The sequence below is a fragment of the Muntiacus reevesi genome, chromosome X (genome assembly GCF_963930625.1).
Source record: "Muntiacus reevesi chromosome X, mMunRee1.1, whole genome shotgun sequence".
NCBI classification, from domain to species: Eukaryota; Metazoa; Chordata; class Mammalia; order Artiodactyla; family Cervidae; genus Muntiacus; species Muntiacus reevesi.
The window spans coordinates 54,799,103-54,823,881 of NC_089271.1; positions in this window are offsets into that span (position 1 = coordinate 54,799,103).

Sequence of the window (24,779 nt, forward strand, 5' to 3'; positions counted from 1 at the left end):
CAAAAATCAGAAATGAAAGAACATTAACACAAACATATAGAAATGAAAAGATTATGAAGAATGATATGAAAAATTGCATGCTATAGCAAATTAGATAACTTAAAAGAAATGGAAAAATCCTCTAAAAGACACAAACTACTGAAACTGACTCAAGGAGAAATGAAAAAATCCGAATAGACTTACAAGTAACAGGATTGAAATATATTTCCACAAACAAAAACAAAAACAACACAGAATCAGAGAACTTACATGATGAATTATATCAAATATATTTAAAGAAGAATTAACATCAAACTTATAAAAGATGAATGGAGAGAGTAGCATGGAAACATATGCACTACCATATGTAAAATAGAGAGTCAACAGAAATTTGTTGTATGAGTCAGGAAACTCAGAACAGGGTGCTGCAACAACCTAGAGGGATGGGAAAATGTGGGAAGTGAGAGGAAGGTTCAAGAGAGAGGGGACATATGTATACATATGGCTAATTCATATTGATGTATGGCAGAAATCAAATTAATTTTGTAAAGCAATTATCTTTCATTAAAAATAAAATTTTTAAAAAATGAAAAATAAAATAAGGAAATTTTCAAAAGATGATCCAACAAATAGAAGAAGGAGGAACTGAGGCTGAGATGGTGGAGGAATAGGCAGGGAGACCACTATCTCCCCCACACATTCATTGAAAGATCACTTGAACGCTGAGCAAATACCACAAAACAACTTCTAAACACTGGCGGAGGACACCAGGCACCCAGAAAGGCAGCCCATTGTCTTTTAAAGGAGGTAGGACAAAATATAAAAGATAAAGAGAGAAACAAAAGAGTTAGGGACAGAGACCTGTCCCAGGGAGGGAGTCTTAAAAGAGAAGTTTCCAAACACCAGGAGACCTTCTCACTGGTGGGTCTGTGGGGAGTTTTGGAATCTCAGAGGGCAACATAACCACGATAAAAAATAAATAAATAAAACCCACAGATTACGGGTCTAACTACTACTCCCAGAGGAGAAGTACCCCAGACGCTCACATCGGCCACCAGCAAGTGGGCACTGAACAGGGAGGTGCGGGCTGCACTGCTAAGGGTAAGGACCGGGCCTGAATGCCCTGAGGGCAATCTGAGGGGGCTAAGGTGAGATAGCAACCCAAACTGTGGGATAGCCAGAGAATGGGGGGGAAGGAAAGAGAGAGAGAGAGAACTTACCCGTGAAAAGCTCTAACCTGTCAGGAAGATCCCTTGGAGAAGGAAATGGCAAATCACTCCAGTACTCTTGCTTGGAAAATCCCATGGACTGTAGCCTACCAGGCTCCTCTATAACTGTAGCCTACCAGGCTCCTCTGTCCATGGAGTCGCAAAGAGTTGGACACAACTGAGTGACTTTACTTGACTTACTTGAAGGCACTGCCAGGCCCACTCACAGAATAAAGGACTGAGCGAATACCAGAGGAGAGCTAGCCAGCTGCGGACCAGCCCATCTCCCACCAGAGGCAGGGAGGCAGGCTGGTGCCAGCCAGAGCCTGAAGGAAAGGGGGAAATTCGGCCCCAGAGACAGATTCCCAACCAAACTGGGAGCAGGTTCTCAGTAGCTAACCAAGTCTTCCTTGATCCTGGACAGTTGACATCAGTCAGGAGGGTCGAACTCACAGATCAGCTCCCCAGAAGAGACACACGGCACACCTGAGATGCAGCTGCGCACCCAGGAAACCCAGCAGCTGGAAACAGGGAGGTGATAAGACACACCACACCTGGAGAATGTGTGCTCGTCAAGCATCTGGTCGCCTGAGTTGCTCAGACCTGGGAAGGGCACAAAACGTGGGCACAAAATGCAGGCCCAACTGAGTCTGTGCCTTTGGGTAGTACCTGAGAACTTGAACCTGAGTGGCATAGATCTGGGAAGTGCACACAACCCAGAGCCCACCCCAGAAAGTTCCCCAGCAGAGCAACCTGGAGCCTAAGCAGTATAGACAGGGAAAGCACACAGGCCATGAGCAGGGGCAAACCCAGTGAGACCCAGACACTGCAAGCACTCCCCCCACCCACCAGTGATATTTGTTTGCCGTGTTCCTCCCTCCCCACAGAATAACTGAACAAGTGAGCCTAAATAAATGACCACCTTCACCACCTTGAGTCAGGGCAGAAGTTAGATACTGAAGAGACTTGCAGACAGAGGAAGCCAAAATAAACCAAGAAGAGGGAACGGCTATGGAAGTGACAGGTGCAACAGATTGAAACCCTGTAGTTAACACTGACAACATTGGAAGGGACCTATAGACTTTGAGAAGTATAAGGTGGAACAAGGAACTATCTGAAACCGAACTGACCCCACACTGCCCTCAACAGCTCCAGAGAAATTCCTAGATATATTTTACTATTATCATTTTAAAATTTCTTTTTAATTTTTAAATTTTTAAGTTTTTTATTAATCCTTTAATTTTCCTTAAAAAAATCTATTACCTTGAAAAAAGACCCTATTTTTAAAGCAAATTTCATATTTTTATATGTAATTTTTGCAATTAAACAAAAATATTGTATTTTTGAGAGTCTAAACTCTACTCTAGATTTTTAATCTTTGCTTTTTGGTAATTGTTATCAATTTTGTACCTTTAAGAATCCAACCTCCAGTACCCATTTTTACTTAGGAGTGTGATTACTGGCTTGATTGCTCTCTCCCCTTTTGACTCTCCTTTATTTCCCCCCAGGTCACCTCTATCTCCTCCCTCCCCCTTCTCTTCTCTGCTTAACTCTGTGACTCTCTTTGGGTATTCTGGGCGGTGGAGAAAACTTAGGGAACTGATCACAGGCTAGATTGGTCTCTCTCCTTTTGACTCCCTCTCCTCTCCTCCTGGTCACCTCTATCTCCTTCCTCTCTTTTCTCTTCTCTGTGGAACTCCGTGAACCTCTCTGAGTGTTCCAGACTGTGGTGAGTGAGCAAATAGGGAAATGATTACTGGCTAAACTGCTCTCCCCCCTTTTGATTCCCCCTCTTCTCCTCCTGGTCACCTCAATCTCCCTCCTCCCTCTTCTTTTCTTCATGTAACTCTGTGAACCTCTCTGGGTGTCCCTCACTGTGGAGAATCTTTTCACCATTAACCTAGATGTTTTGTCATCAGTGCTATATGGATGGAGAAGTCTCGAGGCTACTGCAAGAATAAGATTAAAGTCAGAAGCAGGAGGCCTAAATCCAAAACTTGAGATCACCAGAAATCTCCTGACTCCAGAGACCATTAATCAACAAAAGCTCATCCAAAAGCCTCCACACCTACACTGAAACCAAGCTCCACCTAAGAGTCAACAAGTTTCAGAGCAAGACATACCAAGCTAATTTTCCAACAAAGCAGGAACCTAACCCCGAGCACAAAAGTACAGGCAGCCAAAAGTCATATGAAACCCACAGACACCTCAAAACTCACTACTGGACATTTCATTGCACTCCAGAGAGAAGAGATCCAGCTCCACCCACCAGAACACTAACGCAAGCTTCCCTAACCAGGAAAATTTGACAAGCCACTCATCCAACACCGTCTACAGGGAGAAACCTCCACAATAAAGAGGAACCACAAACTTCCAGCACACAGAAAGGCCACCCCAAACACAGCAACCTAAACAAGATGAAAAGGCAGAGCAATATTCAGCAGGTAAAGGAACATGATAAAAGCCCACCAAACCAAACAGAAGAGGAGGAGATAGGGAGTCTAACTGAAAAAGAATTCAGAATAATGATAGTAAAAATGATCCAAAATTTTGAAAGCAAAATGGTGTTACAGATAAATAGTCTGGAGACAAGAATTGAGAAGATGCAAGAAAAGTATAACAAGGACCTAGAACATATAAAAAAGAAATAATCAATAATAAATAATGCAGTAGCTGAGATCAAAAGCACTCTGGAGGGAACCAATAGTAGAATAACTAAAGCAGAAGATAGGATAAGCGAGGTGGAAGATAGAATGATGGAAATAAATGGAGCAGAGAGGAGAAAAGAAAAAAGAATTAAAAGAAATGAGGACAACCTCAGAGACCTCTGGGACAATGTCAAACTCCCCAACATTCGAACCATAAGAGTCCCAGAAGAAGAAGACAAAAAGAAAGGCCATGAGAAAATACTTGAGGAGATAATAGTTGAAAACTTCCCTAAAATGGGGAAGAAAATAGCCACCCAGAGAGTCCCAAACAGGATAAACCCATGGCAAAACACCCCAAGACACATATTAATAAAATTAATGAAGATCTAACACAGAGAACAAATATTAAAAGCAGCAAGGGAAAAACCACAATTAACCCACAAGGGGATCCCCATAATGATAACAGCTGATCTTTCTGTAGAAACTCTTCAAACCAGAAGGGAGTGGCATGACATACTTAAAGTGATGAAAGAGAAAAACCTACAACTCAGATTACTGTACCCAGCAAGGATCTCATTCAAATATGAAGGAGAATTCAAAAGCTTTACAGACAAGCAAAAGCTGAGAGAATTCAGCACCACCAAACCAGCTCTCCAACAAATGCTAAAAGATCTCTAGACATGAAACACAGAAAAGGTTTATTAACTCTAACCCAAAACAACAAAGTAAAAGGCAACGGGATCATACTTATTGATAATTACTTTAAATGTAAATGGGCTGAATGCACCAAACAAAAGACAAAATGGCTGAATGGATACAAAAACAAGACCCCTATATATGCTGTCTACAAGAGACCCACCTCAAACCTAGGGACACACACAGACTGAAAGTGAAATGCTAGAAAAAGATATTTCATGCAAATGGAGACCAAAAGAAAGCAGGACTAGCAATACTCATATCAGATAAAGTAGACTTTTAAATAAAGGCTGTAAAAAAAAAGAGAAAAGAAGGACACTACATAATGATCAAGGATCAATCCAAGAAGAAGATATAACAATTATAAATATATATGCACCCAACATAGGTGCACCACAATATGTAAGGCAAATGCTAACAAATATGAAAGGGGAAATTAACAGTAACACAATAATAGTGGGAGACTTTAATACCCCACTCACACCTATGGATAGATCAACTAAATAGAAAATCAACAAGGAAACACAAACTTTAAATGGCACAATGGACAAGTTAGACCTAATTGATATCTATAGGACATTTCACCCTAAAACAATGAATTTCACCTTTTTCGCAAGTGCACATGGAACCTTCTCCAGGATAGATCACATCCTGGGTCACAAATCTAGCCTTGGTAAATACAAAAAAATTGAAATCATCTCAAGCATCTTTTCTGACCACAATGTGGTCAGATTAGATATCAACTACAGGAAAAAAAAAACTATGAAAAATACAAACATATGGAGGCTAAGCAACACATTTCTGAATAACCAACAAATCACAGAATAAATCAAAAAAGAAATAAAAATATGCATAGAAATGAATGAAAATGAAAACAAAACAACCCAAAACCTATGGGATTCTTTAAAACAGTGCTAAGGGGAAGGTTCATAGTAATACAAGCCTACCTCAAGAAACAGGAGAGAAATCAAATAAATAACCTAACCCTACACCTAATGCAACTAGAAAAGGAAGAAATGAAGAAGCCCAGGGTTGGCTGAAGGAAAGAAATCCCAAAAATTAGGGCAGAAATAAATGCAAAAGAAACAAAAGAAACCATAGCAAAAATCAACAAAGCTAAAAGCTGGTTCTTCAAGAGGATAAATAAAATAGACAAACCATTCGACAGACTCATCAAGAAACAAAAGGAGAAGAATCAAGTCAACAAAATTAGAAATGAAAATGGAGAAATCACAATAGACAACACAGAAATACAAAGGATCATAAGATACTACTATCAGCAACTATATGCCAATAAAATGCGTGACTTGGAAGACATGGACAAATTCTTAGAAAAGTATAACCTTCCAAAATTGAACCAGGAAGAAACAGAAAATGTTAAGAGACCCGTCACAAGCACAGATATTGAAATTGTAATCAGAAATCTTCCAACAAACAAGAGCCCAGGACCAGATGGCTTCACAGCTGAATTCCACCAAAAATTTAGAGAAGAATTAACACTTATCCTACCCAAACTCTTCCAGAAAATTGCAGAGGAAGGTAAACTTATAAACTCATTCTATAAGGTCACCATCACCCTAATACCAAAACCAGACAAAGATGCCACAAAAAAAGAAAACTACAGGCCAATATCACTGATGAACATAGATGCAAAAATACTTAACAAAATCCTAGCAAACAGAATCCAACAACATATTAAGAAGATCATACATCATTACCAAGTGGGCTTTATGCCAGGGATGCAAGGATTCTTCAACATTCACAAATCAATCAGTGTGATACACCACATTAACAAATTAAAAGATAAAAACCATATGATTATCTCAATAGATACAAAGAAAGCCTTTGACAAAATTCAACATCCATTTATGATAAAAAAAAAAAAACCCTCCAGAAAGCAGGCATAGAAGGAACATACCTCAACATTATAAAAACCATATATGATAAACCCACAGCAAACATACATTATCCTCAATGGTGAAAAATTGAAGGCATTTCCTCTAAACTCATGAACAATACGAGGATGCTCACTCTCACCACTACTATTCAACATAGTTTTGGAACTTTTAGCCACAGCAATCAGATCAGAAAAAGAAATAAGAGGAATTCAGATTGGAAAAGAAGAAGTAAAACTCTCACTGTTTACAGATGGCATGATCCTCTACATAGAAAACCCTAAATACTCCATCAGAAAATTACTAGAGCTAATTAACGAATACAGTAACGTTGCAGGATATAAAATTAACACACAGAAATCCCTTGCATTCCTATACACTAACAATGAGAAAACAGAAAGATAAGTTAAGGAAACCATTCCACTCACCATTGCAATGAAAAAAATAAAATACTTAGGAATAAATCTACCTAAAGAAACAAAAGACCTATATATAGAAAACACTGATGAAGGAAATAAAAGATGACACAAATAGATGGAGAAATATACCATGTTCATGGATCAGAAGAATCAATGTAGTGAAAATGAGTATACTACCCAAAGCAATCTATAGGTTCAATGCAATCCCTATCAAGCTACCAACGGTATTTTTCAGAGAACTAGAACAAATAATTTCACAATTTATATGGAATTACAAAGAATCCTGGAATAGCCAAAGCAACTTTGAGAAAGAAGAATGGAACTGGAGGAATCAACCTGCCTGACTTCAGGCTCTACTACATAGCAACAGTCATGAAGACAGCATGGTACTGGCCCCAAAACAGAGACGTAGATCAATGGAACAAAACAAAAAGTCCAGAGATAAATCCACGCACCTATGGACACCTTATCTTTGACAAAGGAGGCAAGAATATACAATGGAGAAAAGACTTTCTCTTTAACAAGTGGTGCTGGGAATATTGGTCAACCACTTGCAAAAGAATGAAACTAGAATATTTTTTAACACAATACAGTAAATAAACTCAAAATGGATTAGTGATCTAAATGTAAGACTGGAAACCATAAAACTCACAGAGGAAAACATAAGCAAAGCACTCTCTGACATAAATCACAGCAGGATCCTCTATGACCCACCTCCCAGAGTAATGGAAATAAAAGCAAAAATAAACAAATGGGTCCTAATCAAACTTAAAAGCTTTAGTACAACGAAGGAAACTATAAGCAAGGTGAAAAGACAGCCTTCAGAATAGGAGAAAATAATAGCAAATGAAGCAACTGACAAAGAATTAATCTTAAAATTATACAAGCAAGTCCTGCAGCTCAATTCCAGAAAAATAAGCCACCCAATCAAAAAATGGGCAAAAGAACTAAACAGACATTTCTCCAAAGAAGACATACAGATGGCTAACAAACACATGAAAAGATGCTCAATATCACTTATTATCAGAGAAATGCAAATCAAAATCATAATGAGGTACCATTTCACGCTGGTCAAAACGGCTGCTATCAACAAGTCTACAAACAATAAATGCTGGAAAGGGTGCAGAGAAAAAAGAACCCTCTTACACTGTTGGTGGGAATGCAAACTAGTATAGCCACTATGGAGAACAGTGTGGAGATTCCTTAAAAAACTGGAAATAGAACTGCCATATGACCCAGCAACCCCACTGCTGGGCATACACACTGAGGAAACCAGAATTGAAAGAGACACATCAACCCCAATGTTCATCGGAGCACTGTTTACAATAGCCAGGACATGGAAGCAACCTAGATGCCCATCAGCAGACGAATGGATAAGAAAGCTGTGGTACATATACACAATGGAATATTATGGAATACGTGTAAATCCATGACTGATTCATGTCAATGTATGACAAAAACCACTACAATAAAAAAATTAAAAAAAAAAAAATACTCAGCTATTAAAAAGAATGCATTTGAATCAGTTCTAATGAGGTGGATGAAACTGGAGCCTATCATACAGAGTGAAGTAAGTCAGAAAGAAAAGCACCAATACAATATACTAACACATATACATGGAATTTAGAAAGATGGTAGCGATGACCCTATATGTGAGACAGCAAAAGAGACACAGATGTTAAGAACAGACTGTTGGACTCTGTGGGAGAAGGTGAGGGTGGGATGATATGAGGGAACAGCATTGAAACATGTATATTAAAATATGTAAATTAGATCACCAATCCAGGTTCGATGAATGAGGCAGGGTGCTCACGGCTGGTGCACTGGGATGACCCTGAGAGATGGGATGGGGAGCGAGGTGGGAGGGAGGTTCAGGATGGGGAACACATGTACACTCATGGCTGATTCATGTGAATGTATGGCAAAACCACCACAATATCGTAAAGTAATTAGCCTCCAATTAAAATTTTAAAAGTTTAAAAAAGAAGAAGAGATACTTCCTAATTTTATGAACCTAGCTTTAAACTTAGTTTCAAAATTGGACAAGGCATCAGAAAGAAAAAGTAAAATTAAGACTAAAACCCCTTATAAATACTGGCACAAAAAAACTTCACAAATTACATACTGAACCCAGAAATACACACAAAAAGATTAAAGACAAAGATCAAGTGAGATTTATTCCAGAGATATAAAGTTGACCCAACATACAGAAACCAGTCAATGTAATATGCCATCTTGATTGAATAAAATGAAAAATCTTACTTCAGTAGACAAAAGCAAGTGACAAATGAAAATCATTTTTGACAAAAACAATGAAGAAGCTAGGGAAAAAAGGCACTTTCTCAACTTGAAAAAAGCAATCTACTGAAACCAAACAACTACTGTAATACTTAAGTATGAAAAACTGAAAACTTTTGCCCTAAAGTAAGGCATGAGACAGCAATGTTCACTCTTATTTCTAACCAACATCATACTGGAACTTCTAGCATAACATTTAGGCAAGAAAAAGAAACAAAAGACCTCTTATTTAGAAAGAAAGAAAGAAAACTATTTCACAGTTTATATGACCTTGTGTATAGAAACTACTAACGAAGGCAGAAAATATTGGAACTGTTCATCCAGTTTAGCAAGATTACAAAATATAAGATCAATATAAAAATTCAATTATATTTCTGTACACTAGTGGTGAAATATTTTTAAGAGAAATTAAGAAAAGAATTCCATGTATAACAGCATCAACATAAATAAAATACTAAGAAATAAATTTAATAAAAGAAGTGCAAGACATATACTGAAAACTAAAAAAATATTGCTGAAAGAAACTATAGAGGAACTAAATAAATGGAAAAGCATTCCTTACTCATTGATTGAAAGATTTTATATTGCTAATAATGGTAATATTTCACAACATGATCTACAGATATTGTGTGAAGGGCTTTTTGTGTAATCCCTATTAAAAATTTAAGCAGACTTTTCCTGCCAGAATTGACAAGCTGATCCTAAAATTCCTATGAAAATTCAAGGTACCTAGAAGAGCTAAAAACAATCTTGATAAAGACAAAATGTGGAAAGCTCACATTTCCTGATTTGAAATTGACAACAGAACAACAGTACTCAAGATGTGGTTTTGGAATAAACAAAGGTACAAATGTATATTAATCTAGTACAATTTGAAATTTCAGAAATAAATTTTTGCATGTAAAGTCAGTTGATATTTCAAGACAGTTCAAAGGGGGAAAGAATAGTATTTTTAACAAATGATACTGGGAAAACTAGATATGCACATATGGTTGTGGGCTGAGAATAAGGTTGGACTGACATTTCACACCATACACAAAAATGAACTCAAATGGATAATAGACATAAATACAAGAGAAAAACTATAAAACACTTAGGAGAACATTTTATAGTAATTATTCAACACCTTGAAATAGGCAATGGTTTCTTAGGCATAAAATTCAAATCACAAGTGAAAAAAGAAAACACATATAAATTAGACTTCATCAAAAATAAAAACTTTGTACTTCAAAGCCCATCATCAAATATAAGTAAGGCAATCCATCAGATATAGAAAATATTTCTAAATCATATCTCTGATATGGAACTTTTATTTATAATATGTAAAAAACAGCTGAATAATAGAAGGAGAACACAAACAAAACTATGCAAAGGATTCTAAGGAACAGTTCTCCAAATAAGATATCCCAACGGTCAATAAGCATAAGAAAAAATGTTCAAGATCATTAGTCATTGAAAGTGAAAGTTGCTCAGTCGTGTCCCACTCTGCAACCCCATGGACTGCAGCCTGCCAGACTCCTCTGTCCATGGAATTCTCCAGGCCAGAATAATGGAGTGGGTACCCATTCCCTTCTCCAACGGAACTTCCCAACCCAGGGATCGATCCCAGGTCTCCCACATTTCAGGCAGATTCTTTACCAAGAAGTGAAAATCAAAACCACCTTGAGATAGCCCAGGGATTAAGCCACACACCTATGGGCACCTTATCTTTGACAAAGGAGGCAAGAATATACAATGCAGAAAAGACAGTCTCTTCAATAAGTGGTGCTGAGAAAACTGGACAGATACATGCAAAAGAATGAAACCAGAACACCTCCTAATGTTATACACAAAAATAAACTCAAAATGGATTAAAGACTTAACTGTAAGGCCAGGAACTATAAAGCTCTTAAAGGAAAACATAGGCAGTACACTCATTGACACACATCCCAGCAAGATTCTCTTTGATCCACCCCCTAGAGAAATGAAAATTAAAACACACACACACACACACACACACACAAATAAATGGGGTCAAATGAAACAGAAGCTTTTGCAAAGCAAAGGAAACAGTAAACAGGATTCAAAGACAACACTCAGAATGGGAGAAAATATTTGCAAGCAAAAAAACTAACAAAGGGTTAAACTCTATAGTATTATTATATAAGCAGCTCATACAGCTCAATATAAGAAAAACAAACAGCCCAATCAAAACATGAGCAGAAGACTTAAACAGACATTTGTCCAAAGAAGACATATAGATGGTTAATAAACACATGAAAAGATGCTCAACATCACTTATTATTAGAGAAATGCAAATCAAAATAATCCTATGTTCAGGACACCAAAGAAGACACAGACATTAAGAAAAGACTGTTTGACTCAGTGGGAGAAGGAGAGGGTGGGATGATTTGAGAGAATAACATTGAAACATATATATTACCATATGTAAAATAGATAACCAGTGCGAGTTTAATGTATGACGCAGGGCACCCAAAGCCTGTGACAACCTGGAGGGATAGAGTGGGGAGGAGTATGGGAGGGAGGTTCAGGATGGAGGGGACACATGTATACCTATGGCTGATTCATATTGATGTATGGTAAAAACATCACAAAATTGTAAAGTAAATTCTCCAATTAAAATAAATAAATTTTAAAAACGACAATGAGGTATCACCTCACACCAGTCAAAATGGCTACCATCAAAAAATCTGCAAGCAATAAATGCTGGAGGGGATGTGGAGAAAAGGGGACCCCCCGCCCTGCATTCTTGGTGGGAGTATAAACTGATACAGCCATTATGGAGAATAGTATGAAGATTCCTCAAAAAACTAGGGATAAATGTACAATATGATCAGCAATCCAACTACTGAGCATATACCCTGAGAAAACCACAATTCTAAAAAACACATGTTGTTGGTCCTTTTTTGGACCAGAAACTGGTGGTCCAGAGTCGATGATGAGAGAGTGAAAGAAGGAAAGAGGCTAATATTTCCTGGGTTACACAGCTGACTTTTGTGCTCCAGCGAATCATCCAGAAATAGAGAGATGGGGGGGGGGGGGCGGGCAGAGAGAGAGAGAGACATGGAGACCCAAGCTCTGATGGAGCAAAGGTGTTTTAATCAACATGGTGTCATATATACTGTCTTGCTGCTGCTGCTGTCACTTCAGTCATGTCCAACTCTGTGCGACCCCATAGACGGCAGCCCACCAGGCTCCTCTGTCCCTGGGATTCTCCAGGTAAGAATACTGGAGTGGGTTGCCATTTCCTTCTCCAATTCATGAAAGTGAAGTCGCTCAGTCGTGCCCAACTCTTAGCGACCCCATGGACTGCAGCCTACCAGGCTCCTCCGTCCATGGGATTTTCCAGGCAAGAGTACTGGAGTGGGGTGCCATTGCCTTCTCCAGATATACTGTCTTACAAGGTAGTTATTCTCAGCAAAGATAAAGATTAAAATTCCAGACTTACAAAACATAAGGCCATCCATATTAAAGAGAGAGAGTTGTAAACAATCACTTTTATCATATGGTTCATAAGAAGGAAGAGGGTGCTTATCACCGTATTGAAAAACTAAAGAAGGAGATGCCTGGATTCCTCAGCCGTGGGAAAGACTTGCCCCTCCTCTTAATTCCTGAATATTCAGGAATTAATAAGTAACAGACGATATTCCTGACAGATCCAAAACAGCACACAGGAACCCTCCTATTAAATGCTTCCTGACAATTCCCCCTATTTTATTATATTTGTAAAAAAAAAGGGGGGGAGTCCTGACCAAATGAGTTTGGTTAGTATTAACCAACCTTATAGAAAGGCAACAATAAACAACAAATATAATTATCAAGACAATCACCAAAGTTACAGTTCCAGACCCGATGCTATGGGTAATACTTTGAAACTATCTTCGTGGGTCTAGCCCGGATAATTTGTTCAGCTAAAGTTTCCAAATTAGTGGAAGAGGCAGACGTTTAGAAAAAGTTTTAAAGATTTACTTTTGCAGTAATTGTACATTCAGAGAGTCATTATCATGTAAATGAAATTTGATTTGTTCCCAGTTGTAGGTCCTATGATTGAAATAAACAGGAGTAACACAAAATTGGCAGCTAATACAAGTTACAGAACATAAAGTCTTATTAAGTTGTAAATTTCCTATGGCTATAACAGAAGGAAGTGGGACACAGGCCTGTATAAAATATGACTGGTTATAGCGAAAGAAATAGTTACTATGACCACGACTAGTCTCTGTGAAATGTCCGGTCTAAGTCCCAAGTTCTTTGGTGCTGGCAGCAAGTTTCCATATGCCCCATTGTTTAGGGCCACTCTGTTTATCGAGGAGGAGGGGGTGCCATTCCACCCTCAAGCCAGCCAAGAAGTCCTTTGTCATGGTAATGTTTCATTAGTAAGCTTTTACATAATGTTTTTTGTTCTTTCCCTAATTCTTTACCTAAAGTTTCAGTAGTAAACATGGTTCACAGACAGAGAAAGGGCAGCAATGTCTGAAAGTCTTCTTTTGGAGGCAGGATGAAAGCCTATTTGTCAGCTGACGTTTATGCATAATTTTCCTGGGCCCAGGCAATGGAAGGACTTCATAGCCTAAAGAAATGTTCCTTCCTCCCCAGGGTGTGAGGGTTCCAGGGAGGGGACATATGGGTGGAGTCATTGGTTGATATGATCGGTCTTTTCTCCATCCACTTTACGACCTGTAATAAAGGGAGGTTGGGTAAGTAAGCCCAGTTAAGTTTGGGAGGCACAGGCTAGCAGGAAAATGTATTCAGGACTCCGAGGCAGTCCCTGTTTAGAGACAAAATTTACAGCTTTATTAGTAAGGGTTTTTATCTGTCCCCAAGAGAGGAGGTCATAGGGTTGATGTCGCTGAGGGTGGCACTTTCTGGAGATCTTTAGAGCCGCCATGGCCCATATTGGAATTTCTTCCTCCTGGGGTTCTTGTTGTTTCATCTCCATTTTGAATGCCGGGGGCCCCCTTGGGTTGAATTTTCTGAGGAAAAAGTTTGGTGGATCCACCCGGGGAAATACAAGCATATCCCTTTCCCCGTAAGGTTAATTTCCCAGATTTCTATTGTTTATTGAACCTGTCTTGGTAACAAATGGGTAGAGGAAGAGAAGTGTCCTTCAATTCCTCGAAATGTATTTCTGTTCTTGACAAGATATCTCCTTGTGGCAAGTTTAAAACAAATAAAGCTGTATTAACAATAGCTATAGGTTTAGAAAATATCTTATATTGGAATCTAGTAAAGTCTGCTTTAGATAAGGAAGACAGTAGTGTTCCTGTGTATGCCCCTTCTTTAGTTTTTTTATTTGCAACTTTAGTGTGTGATGTGTTCGTTCGACTATGTCTTGTGCCTGTGGATTATAAGGAATACCTGTAATATGTTTAATAGAAAAAGATTGCCAAAATTATTTAAAGTGTCTAGAAATATACACAGGGCCATTGTCTGTTTTCATAGAACTAGGAGTTTATGGTGGAGGTTTCTATGTTTTTTAATACAAAAACTGAATATATAGAGTCAGAGACTATATTAATGGGGTAAGGATGTAGGCAAATAACTTGAATAAGAGCATATAGCAGATTGAAAATTAGTTTAAAGACTATATTCTTTAAGAGACCAGAATGAAACTTTGGCGTTTTTAGTCTCATCTATATAAAAGAAATGTGAGAAATAATAAATTCAGTGTTTTTGAAGAAATTCCACAGCTTACCAGAAAGATAATGAAATGAAATTCCTCCAAAATATTTTAGAAAAGCTAATTGGAAATCGGTAGAAGTTTGTAATGTGTCCTCAAATTGAGATCTATTTGTATTAAAGTATAAAGGAGATAGAGAAAGCTTCTGCATAGGCATCAAAAGGGGGAAGAAAGAGTGCCCCCCTGCTAGTTTTTAGCCAGGTATCACATAACTATTAGGAGTCTGCTAATTAGAGAAAGGAAATATCTCAAAACTCAGAGAATAGCTCCAGGTCCCTCACCCACAACATGCATTTTGAGATAACCTTGGCACCAGGTGAGTTGTCCCAGGTCATAAAATGATTGACATGAATCTTGAAGAAAGGCAGATTACCATACAAATAGTTTTGTTTACATAGATTAGGGTAACAACATCTGAGTATAACATACTGGTTTGTCAAGTAGGTTCTGAGCCATTAGGTGGAACCAACTTGAAGACAGAGTCTGGGGTAAATGTATAGCACATTAACTTAGCTTAAGACAAACATTTCCATAAGAAAAATGCATTAACTCAGGGTTTGAGAATAGTTAACTTTAAGAGTCGGACACGACTGAGCGACTGAACTGAACTAAACTGACTGAACTTTAAGTGAAACCAGGTGTCATTATGGCAACATAGTATTTTAAGAGAAACCTTTTAAATTTGAACAGAGAAGGAAAAAAATATCAAATTTACAATCTTTGACCCAATGCATTCCTCTACGGCAGGGAGGGCAGATCTTTTATTAGCTTTTTTAGGGCAGTCCCTTTTTAAATGGTTTTTATCTCCACATGTAAAGCGTCCTTCATTTTCCTTTCTTAAGGCAGCAACCATTGTTTCAGCTAGCATTTACATCTTTTGAGTTTCTGATCCTAGATTGTGACAAGCCTTCAAATAATCAATAATAGGCCCTGTCTCACGAATTGGAGCTATAGCCCTTTGACATTCCTGATTTGCATTTTCATAAACAAGTAATTTTTTTAGTTGTCCTTTAGTTTTTTTTCTTTTTCTTTCTTTCTTTTTTTTTTTCAACTACAGTATGGGCTTAAGGGAGTTGTTGTCAGAATCATTAGGTTCTATCAGGGGAGAGACTTTGAGATTTGTGCGTGCTAACAGGGGAGGAGCACTTGTAGCAACTGGGGCAGGGTTAGCAGGAAAATTCTGAAGTATCTTATGTTGTTCTAATTGGGCCTTTTGTAAGGCTTCATCATCTAATTCATATTCATGTAATAAGTGTTCTACCTGTTGCCGAATATCAGGAGGGCTAGAATTACCTTGAAATGGCTCTCATTGAACCCCTATGGCTTCAATGAGAGCCCATAGGGGCCAGAAATCTATCAGAATATTTTCCCCAATCTGACGGCTAGTTCAACATTCTCTTTGACCCGATGCCCAATTTCTAAATCAAAACTACTTTCATCAGGGAACCAAGGGTTACATTCAACCACTGTCTGAAGGTAAGCCTCTATTCGCTGGTATGAAACCAAAAATCCCTGAACTTTAAGTAAGTGATAAAGTAGAAAAGTGAAGGGGCTTTCCAGCCGATTGACCCATGTCTTAGTACTTACTGGCCTCAATAGGCCCTCTGGGGTCACCCTGTCCGAATCTTCCACGTGTACCAGGCCCTGTCTGGGTGCCACTTATTGGTCTTTTATTAGACTGGAACCTCGTGATCCGGAGTCGACGATGGGAGAGTGAAAGAAGGAAAGAGGCTAATATTCCCTGGGTTATGCAGCCGGCTTTTGTGCTACAGGGAATAAACCAGAAAGAGAGAGAGAGAGAGAGATGGGGACCCAAGCTCTGATGGAGCAAAGGTGTTTTAATCAACATGGTGTGGGCATATATACTGTCTTACAAGCTAGTTATTCTCCACAAAGATAAAGATCAAAATTCCAGACTTACAAAACATAAGGCCATCCATATTAAAGAGAGAGAGTTGTAAACAATCACTTTTACCATATGGTTCATAAGAAGGAAGAGGGTATTTATCACCGTATTGAAAAACTAAAGAAGGAGATCCCTGGATTCCTCAGCCCCAGGAAAGGCTTGCCCCTCCTCCTATTCAGGAATTAATAAGGAACAGAGGATTCCTGACAGATCCAAAACAGCACACAGGAAGCCTCTTGTTAAATGCTTCCTGACAACCTGTATCCTAATGTTCATAGTAGCACTATTTACAACAGCAAGAACATGGAAGCAACCTAGATGTCCATCAACAGATGAATGGATAAAGAAAATGTGGTACATATATACAATGGAATATAACTCAGTCATTTAAAAAAGAATGAATTTTAGTCAGTTCTAGTAACATGTGACATGAATAAACCTAGAGCCTGATATACAGCATGAAGTAACTCAGAAAGAGAAAAGCAAATATCACATATTAATGCATATATATGGGATCTAGAAAAATGGTATTCATGAACCACCTTTCAAGGAAGGAATGGAAAGGCAGATGTGGAAAATGGACTTGTGGACACAGTGGAAGGAGAGATGAATGGAGAAAGTAGCATCAACATATATACATTATTGTGTAAAATAGATAGCTGGTGAAAAGTTACTATATAAAACAGGTAGCTCAGTCTGGTGCTCTGTGATGACCCAGAGAGATGCGATTGGGGGAGGGGAGGGAGAGTCAAGAGGTAAAGGATGTATATATAATTATGGCTGATTCACATTGTTTACAGCAGAAACCAACACAACATCATAAAGCAATTCTCCTCCAATTAAGAAATCACATTGAGATATCACTTCATACTCACTAGGATGGCTAAAACAAAAATAAGCAATAACAAATTCTGGCAATGATGTGAAAAAATTGGAATCTTAATACATCTCTAATGGGATTGTAGAAGATTCAGTCACTTTGGAGAAGAGTTTAGCAGTTCCTCAAAAACTTGACATATAATTGCTTTCTTCTTTTTTTAAAAAACATTCTATTTTTTTTTAATTAGAGAAAGAGTGCTTTACAATGTTTTGTTGGTTTCTGCCATTTTACACATTTTAAACATGATAGTGTATATATGTCAACACTACCTTCTCAATTTGTCCGACTCTCTCCTTCCCCTGCTGTGTCCACAAGTCAGTTCTCTAAGTCTGTCTCCCTTCCTTCCCTGCAAATAGGTTCACCAGTACCATTTTTCTAGATTCCATATACATGCCTTAATATTTGATATTTGTGTTTCTTTTTCTGATTTACTTCACTCTGTATAACAGGCTGTAGGTTCATCCACCTCACTACAACTGCCTCGAATTCATTCCTTTAATGGCTGAGTAATATTCTATTGAATAAATGTACCATAAATTCTTTATCCATTCATCTATCAATGGACATCTAGATTGCTTCCATGTACTGGCTATTACAAATAGTGCTGAAATGAACAATGCAGTACATGTGCTTTTTTTAGAATTGTGGTTTTCTCAGGGTATATACTAAGTAGTGGGATTGCTGTGTCACATGGTACATTTCAGCTTTCCAGATAGCACTAGTGGTAAAGAACCTGCCTGCCAATCCAGTAGACATAAGAGGCAAGGATTCAATCCCTGTATCAGGAAGATCCCCTGGAGGAGGGCATGGCAACTCACGCCAGTATTCTTGCCTGGAGAAATCCATGGGCAGAGGAACCTTGAGTGCTACAGTCCATAGGGTCACATAGAGTCAGACATGACTGAAGCGACTTAGTATGCACACATGGTACATTTATTCTGTTTTTAAAGGTATCTCCATACTGTTCTCCATAATGGCTGTATCAGTTTATACTCCCACCAAGAGTGCAAGGGGGTTCCTTTTTCTCCACATCCTCTCCAGAATTTATTGTTTGTAGATTTTTTTTTATGATGGCCAGTCTGACAGGTGTGATGTGATACCTCATTGTAGTTTTGATTTGCATTTTTCTAATAATGAGCACTTTGTGCATCTTTTCATGTGTTTATTGACCATATGTATGTCTTCTTTGGAGAAATGTCTGTTTAGGTCTTCTGACCTTTGTATTTATTGGGCTGTTTGTTTTTCATTGAGCTATATGAGCTGTTTAGGTATTTTAGAGATTAATCTTTTGTCAGTTACTTCATTTGTAATTATTTTCTCCCATCCTGATGGTTGTTTTCTCATTTGCTTTTAGTTTGCTTTGCTGTGCAAAAGCTTTTAAGTTTTATTAGGTCCCATTTGTTTATATCTGTTTTATATTTCCATTAATCTAGGAGATGGGTCAGAGAGAACCTAGCTGTGATTTATGTCAGAGTGTGCTGCCTCTGTTTTCCTCTAAAAGCTTTTTAGTTTCTGGTCTTACATTTAAGTCTTTAATCCCTTTCAAATTTATTTTGTGTACAGTGTTAGAAAGTGATCTAATTTCACTCTTTTATATATAACTCTTGAGTTTTCTCAGCACCACTTGTTGAAGAGGCTGTCTTTTATGCATTGTGTATTCTTCCCTCCTTTGTCAAAGATAAGGTGCTTATATGTGCATAGTTTTAACTCTGGGTTTTCCTTCTTGTTTCACTGGTCGGTATTTCTGTTTTTCTGCCAGCACCATGCTGTCTTGATTACTATAGCTTTATAGTATAGTCTGATGTCAGGGAGTTTGATTCCTCCAGCTCTGTTTTTCTTTCTCAAGATTACTTTTGGTATTTGGGGTCTTTTGTGTTTCTATATAAATTAATACATTTTGCTCTAGTTTTGTGAAAAAAATGCTATTGGTTTAATTTAATACAGATTGCATTGAATCTGTAGATTGCTTGGATAAGATAGTCATTTTCACAATATTGATTCTTCCAATCCAAGAACATGGTATATCTCTCCATCTGTTTGTGTTGTCTTTGATTTCTTTTGTTGTTGTTGTTCAGTTGCTAAGTCATGTCTGACTCTTTGCAACCCCATAGACTGTAGCACGCCAGGCTTCCCTGCCTTTCACTGTCTCCCAGAGTTTGTGCAACTTCACATCCATTGAGTTGGTGATGCTATCTAACCATCTCATCCTCTGCTGCTTCCTTCTTTTACCTTCAGTCTTTTCCAGCATCAGGGTCTTTTCCAGTGAGTCGACCCTTCACGTCAGGTGGTCAAAGTATTAAAGCTTCAACTTCAGCATCAGTCCTTCCAACAAATATTCAGGGTGGATTTCTTTCTTTTTTTTTTTTTTTCATTTATTTTTATTAGTTGGAGGCTAATTACTTTACAGTATTGTAGTGAGTTTTGTCATACACTGACATGAATCAGCCATGGATTTACATGTATTCCCCATCCCGATCCCCCCCTCCCACCTCCCTCTCCACCCAATCCCTCTGAGTCTTCCCAGTGCACCAGGCCCGAGCACTTGTCTCATGCATCCAACTTGGGCTGGTGATCTGTTTCACCATAGATAATATACATGGTTCTATGCTGTTCTCTTGAAACATCCCACCCTCGCCTTTCATTTAGGATAGACTGGTTTGATCTCCTTGCAGTCCAAAGGATTCTCAAGAGTCTTCTCAGGCACCATAATTTGAAAAAGCATAAGTTCTTCAGTGTTTAGCCTTCTTTATGGTGCAATTCTCACATCCATATGTGACTACTGGAAAAACAGTAGCTTAGACTATACAGACCTTTTTCAGCCAATTAATGTCTCTGCTTTTTAATACACTATCTATGTGTGTCATAGCTTTCCTTCCAGAGAGCAAGAGTCTTTTAATTTCATGGCCTCAGTCACTGTCCACAGTGATTACTTGGATTACTGTGATGTTAAATGGTTTGCCTTGGAAATGACACAAGATCATTCTGTCATTTTTGATATTGCACCCAAATATTACATTTTGAACTCTTTTGCTGAATATGAAGACTATTCCATTTCTCCTAAGGTATTTTTACCCACAGTAGTAGATATAATGGTCATCTGAATTAAAGTCACCCATTCCTATCCACTCTGGTTCACTGATTCCTAAGATGTCAATGTTCACTCTTGGCCTCTTCTGTTTGACAACATCCAATTTAATTTGACTCATGGACTTAACATTCCAGGTTCCTGCGTTATATTGTTCTTTACAACATTGGACTTTACTTTCACCACCAGATATATCCACAACTGAGTGTTGTATCCACTTTGGCCCAGCCTATTCAATTCTTTCTGGAGCTATTAGTAATTGCCCTCTGCCCTTTCCCAGTAGCATATTGAACAGCTTCTGACATGGCGGGGGGGCGCTCATCTTCCAGTGTCATATATTTTTGGCATACTGTTTTGGGGGTTCTTGTGGTAGAACACTGAACTGGTTTGCTATTCCTTCCTTCAGTGGTTTGCTATTCCTTCCTTCAGTTTTGTCTGAACTCTCCACTATGACCCATCCACCCATGTTGGGTGGCCCTGCACAGAATGAATCATAGCTTCATTGAGTTACACAAGCCCACTTGCCACAACAAGACTGATCTATGATCTGACTGTGATCCATGATCTTTTGTTACTGTCTTATAGTTTTTTGATTACAGATCTTTTCTCCCTTTAGGTAGCTTTATTCCTAGGTATTTTATTCTTTTTGTTGCAATGGCGAATGGGATTGTTTCCTTAATTTCTCTTTCTGGTTTTTCATTGATAGTGTATAGGAATGCAACAGATTTCTGTGTATTAATTTTATACCCTGTGACCATACTAACTTCACTTCTTAGCTTTAGAAATTTTTTGGTGGCATTTTTAGGATTTTATATGTATAGTATCATGCCATCTGCAAATAGTGAGAGTTTTTCTTCTTCTTTTCCAATTTGGATTCATTTTATTTCTTTTTCTTCTCTGATTGCCATGGGTAGGACTTCCAAAACAACATTGAATATACACTGGCAAGAGTGGGAACACTTGTTCCTGATTTTAGAGGAAATGTTTTCAGTTTTTCACTATTGAGAATAATATTTGCTGTGGGTTTGTCACATATGGCTTTTATTATGTTGAGGTAGGTTCCTTCTATGCCAATTCTCTGGAGAGTTTTAATCATAAACGGGTATAGAATTTGTTGAAAACTTTCTCTGAATCTATTGAGATGGTTATATGGTTTCTATCTTTCAATTTCTTAAAATGATGTGTCACATTGGTTGATGTTCATATATTAAAGATCCTGGTGTCCTTGGGATAAACCCAACTTGATCATGGTGGATTATCCTTTAAAAGTGCTGTTGGATTCTGTTTGCCAGAGTTTTGTTGAGGATTTTTGCATGTATGTTTATCAGTCTTAGTGGCCTGCAATTTTCTTTTCCTGTGGTATCTTTGTCTTGTTTCTTTAACAGGGTGATGGTGGATCATAGGATGAGTTTGAAAATTTTCTTCCCTCTGAGATTTTGTGGAACAGTTTGCACATGATAGGTGTCAGCTCTTAGAGTTACTTTCTGACTCAACAATCTGATGCTTAAATAGCTACTGAATCAAACTGAAAACAAGTCAAGCAAAAAATTGTATAATAGTGTTCATAAAAGCATTATTCGTAATGGCTAAGCAGTTAAAACAACCCAAATGTCCATCAAAGAATGAAAAATAAAGAGACATTGGTATACCCATATAATAGAAAGACTTCCTCAGTGATCAGTGCAAAGAAATAGAGGAAAACAATATAATGGGAATGACTAGAGTCTCTTTGAGGAAATTAGAGATACCAAGGGAACATTTCATGCAAAGATGGACTCAATAAAGGACAGAAATGGTATGGACCTAACAGAAGCCAAAGATATTAAGAAGAGGTGGCAATAATACACAATAGAACTATACAGAAAAGATCTTCATGACCCAGATAATCACGATGCTATGATCACTCACCTAGAGTCAGACATTCTGGAATGCGAAATCAAGTGGGCCTTAGGAAGGATCACTATGAACTAAGCTAGTGGAGGTGATGAAATTCCAGTTGAGCTATTTCAACTCCTAAAAGATGATGCTGTGAAAGTGCTGCAATCAATATGTCAGCAAATTTGGAAAACTCAGCAGTGGCCACAGGACTGGAAAAGGTCAGTTTTCATTCCAACCCCAAAGAAAGGCAATGCTAAACAATGCTCAAACTACCACACAATTGCACTCATCTCACATGCTAGTAAAGTAATGCTCAAAATTCTCCAAGCCAGACTTCAACAGTATGTGAATGGACAACTTCCAGATATTCAAGCTGGATTTAGAAAAGGCAGAGGAACCAGAGTTCAAATTGTCAACATCCTCTGGATCATTGAAAAAGCAAGAGAGTTCCAGAAAAACATCAATTTCTGCTTTATTGACTCATCTGAACATTTATTTTTATTTTTATTTCTCCATTTATTTTTATTAGTTGGAGGCTAATTACTTTACAATATTGTAGTGTTTTTTGCCCTACATTGACTTTGCCAAAGCCTTTGACTGTGTGGATCATAATAAAATGTGGAAAATTCTGAAAGAGATGGGAATAACAGACCACGTGACCTACCTCTTGAGAAATATGTATGCAGGTCAGGAAACAACAGTTAGAACTGGCCATGAAACAACAGACTGGTTTCAAATAGGGAAAGGAGTACATTGAGGCTGTATATTGTCACCCTGCTTATTTAACTTATATGCAGAGTACATCATGAGAAATGCTGGGCTGGATGAAGCACAAGCTGGAATCAAGATTGCTGGGAGAAATATCAATAACCTCAGATGTGCAGATGACACCACCCTTATGGCAGAAAGTGAAGAACTGAGGAGCCTCTTGATGAAAGTGAAAGAGGAGAGTGAAAAAGTTGGCTTAAAGCTCAACATTCAGAAAACTAAGATCATGGCATCTGGTCCCATCACTTCATGGCAAATGGATAGGAAAACAGTGGAAATAGTGGCAGACTTTATTTTTGGGATTCCAAAATCACTGCAGATGGTGATTGCAGCAATGAAATTAAAAGATGCTTACTCCTTGGAAGGAAAGTTATGACCAACATAGACAGTATTAAAAAGCAGAGACATTGCTTTGCCAACAAACGTCTGTGTAGTCAAGGCTATGGTTTTTCCAGTAGTCATGTATGGATGTGAGAGTTGGACAATAAAGAAAGCTGAGTGCTGAAGAATTGATGTTTTTGAACTGCGGTGTTGGAGAAAACTCAAGAGTCCCTTGGACTGCAAGGGGATCCAACCAGTCCATCCTAAAGGGGGTCAGTCCTGACTATTCATTGAATGGACTGATGCTGAAGCTGAAACTCCAGTACTTTGGCCACCTGATGCAAAGAACTGACTCACTGAAAAGGCCCTGATGCTGGGAAAGATTGAAGGCAGGATGAGAAGGGGACGACAGAGGATGAGAAGGTTGGATGGCATCACTGACTCAGTGGACATGAGTTTCAGGAGACTCCAGGAGTTGGTGATGGACAGGGAGACCTGGCGTGCTGCAGTCCATGGGGCCACAAAGAGCTGAACACGACTGAGCAACTGAACTGAACTGATATGATATAAAGATATGGTAGTTAAAATAATGGAGTATTGATACATGAAACAACACTGATTAATCTAGAAAACATAATGTGTAATGAAAGAAGCCAGCTATAAAGGAAAAATGTACTGTATGATTTCTTCTACTGGAGGATTCAGTTCAGTCACTCAGTCGTGTCTGACTCTTTGCAACCCTATGAATCACAGCACTCCAGGCCTCCTTGTCCATCACCAACTCCCGGAGTTTACTCAAACTCATGTCCATCGAGTCGGTGATGCCATCCAGCCATCTCATCCTCTGTCGTCCCCTTCTCCTCCTGCCCCCAATCCCTCCCAGAATCAGGGTCTTTTCCAATGAGTCAACTCATCGCATGAGGTGGCTGAAGTATTGGAGTTTCAGCTTCAGCATCAGTCCTTCCAATGAACACCTAGGACTGATCTCCTTCAGGATGGACTGGTTGGATCTCCTTGCAGTCCAAGGGACTCTCAAGAGTCTTCTCCAACACCATAGTTCAAAAGCATCAATTTTTTGGCGCTCAGCTTTCTTCTCAGTCCAACTCTCATATCCATAC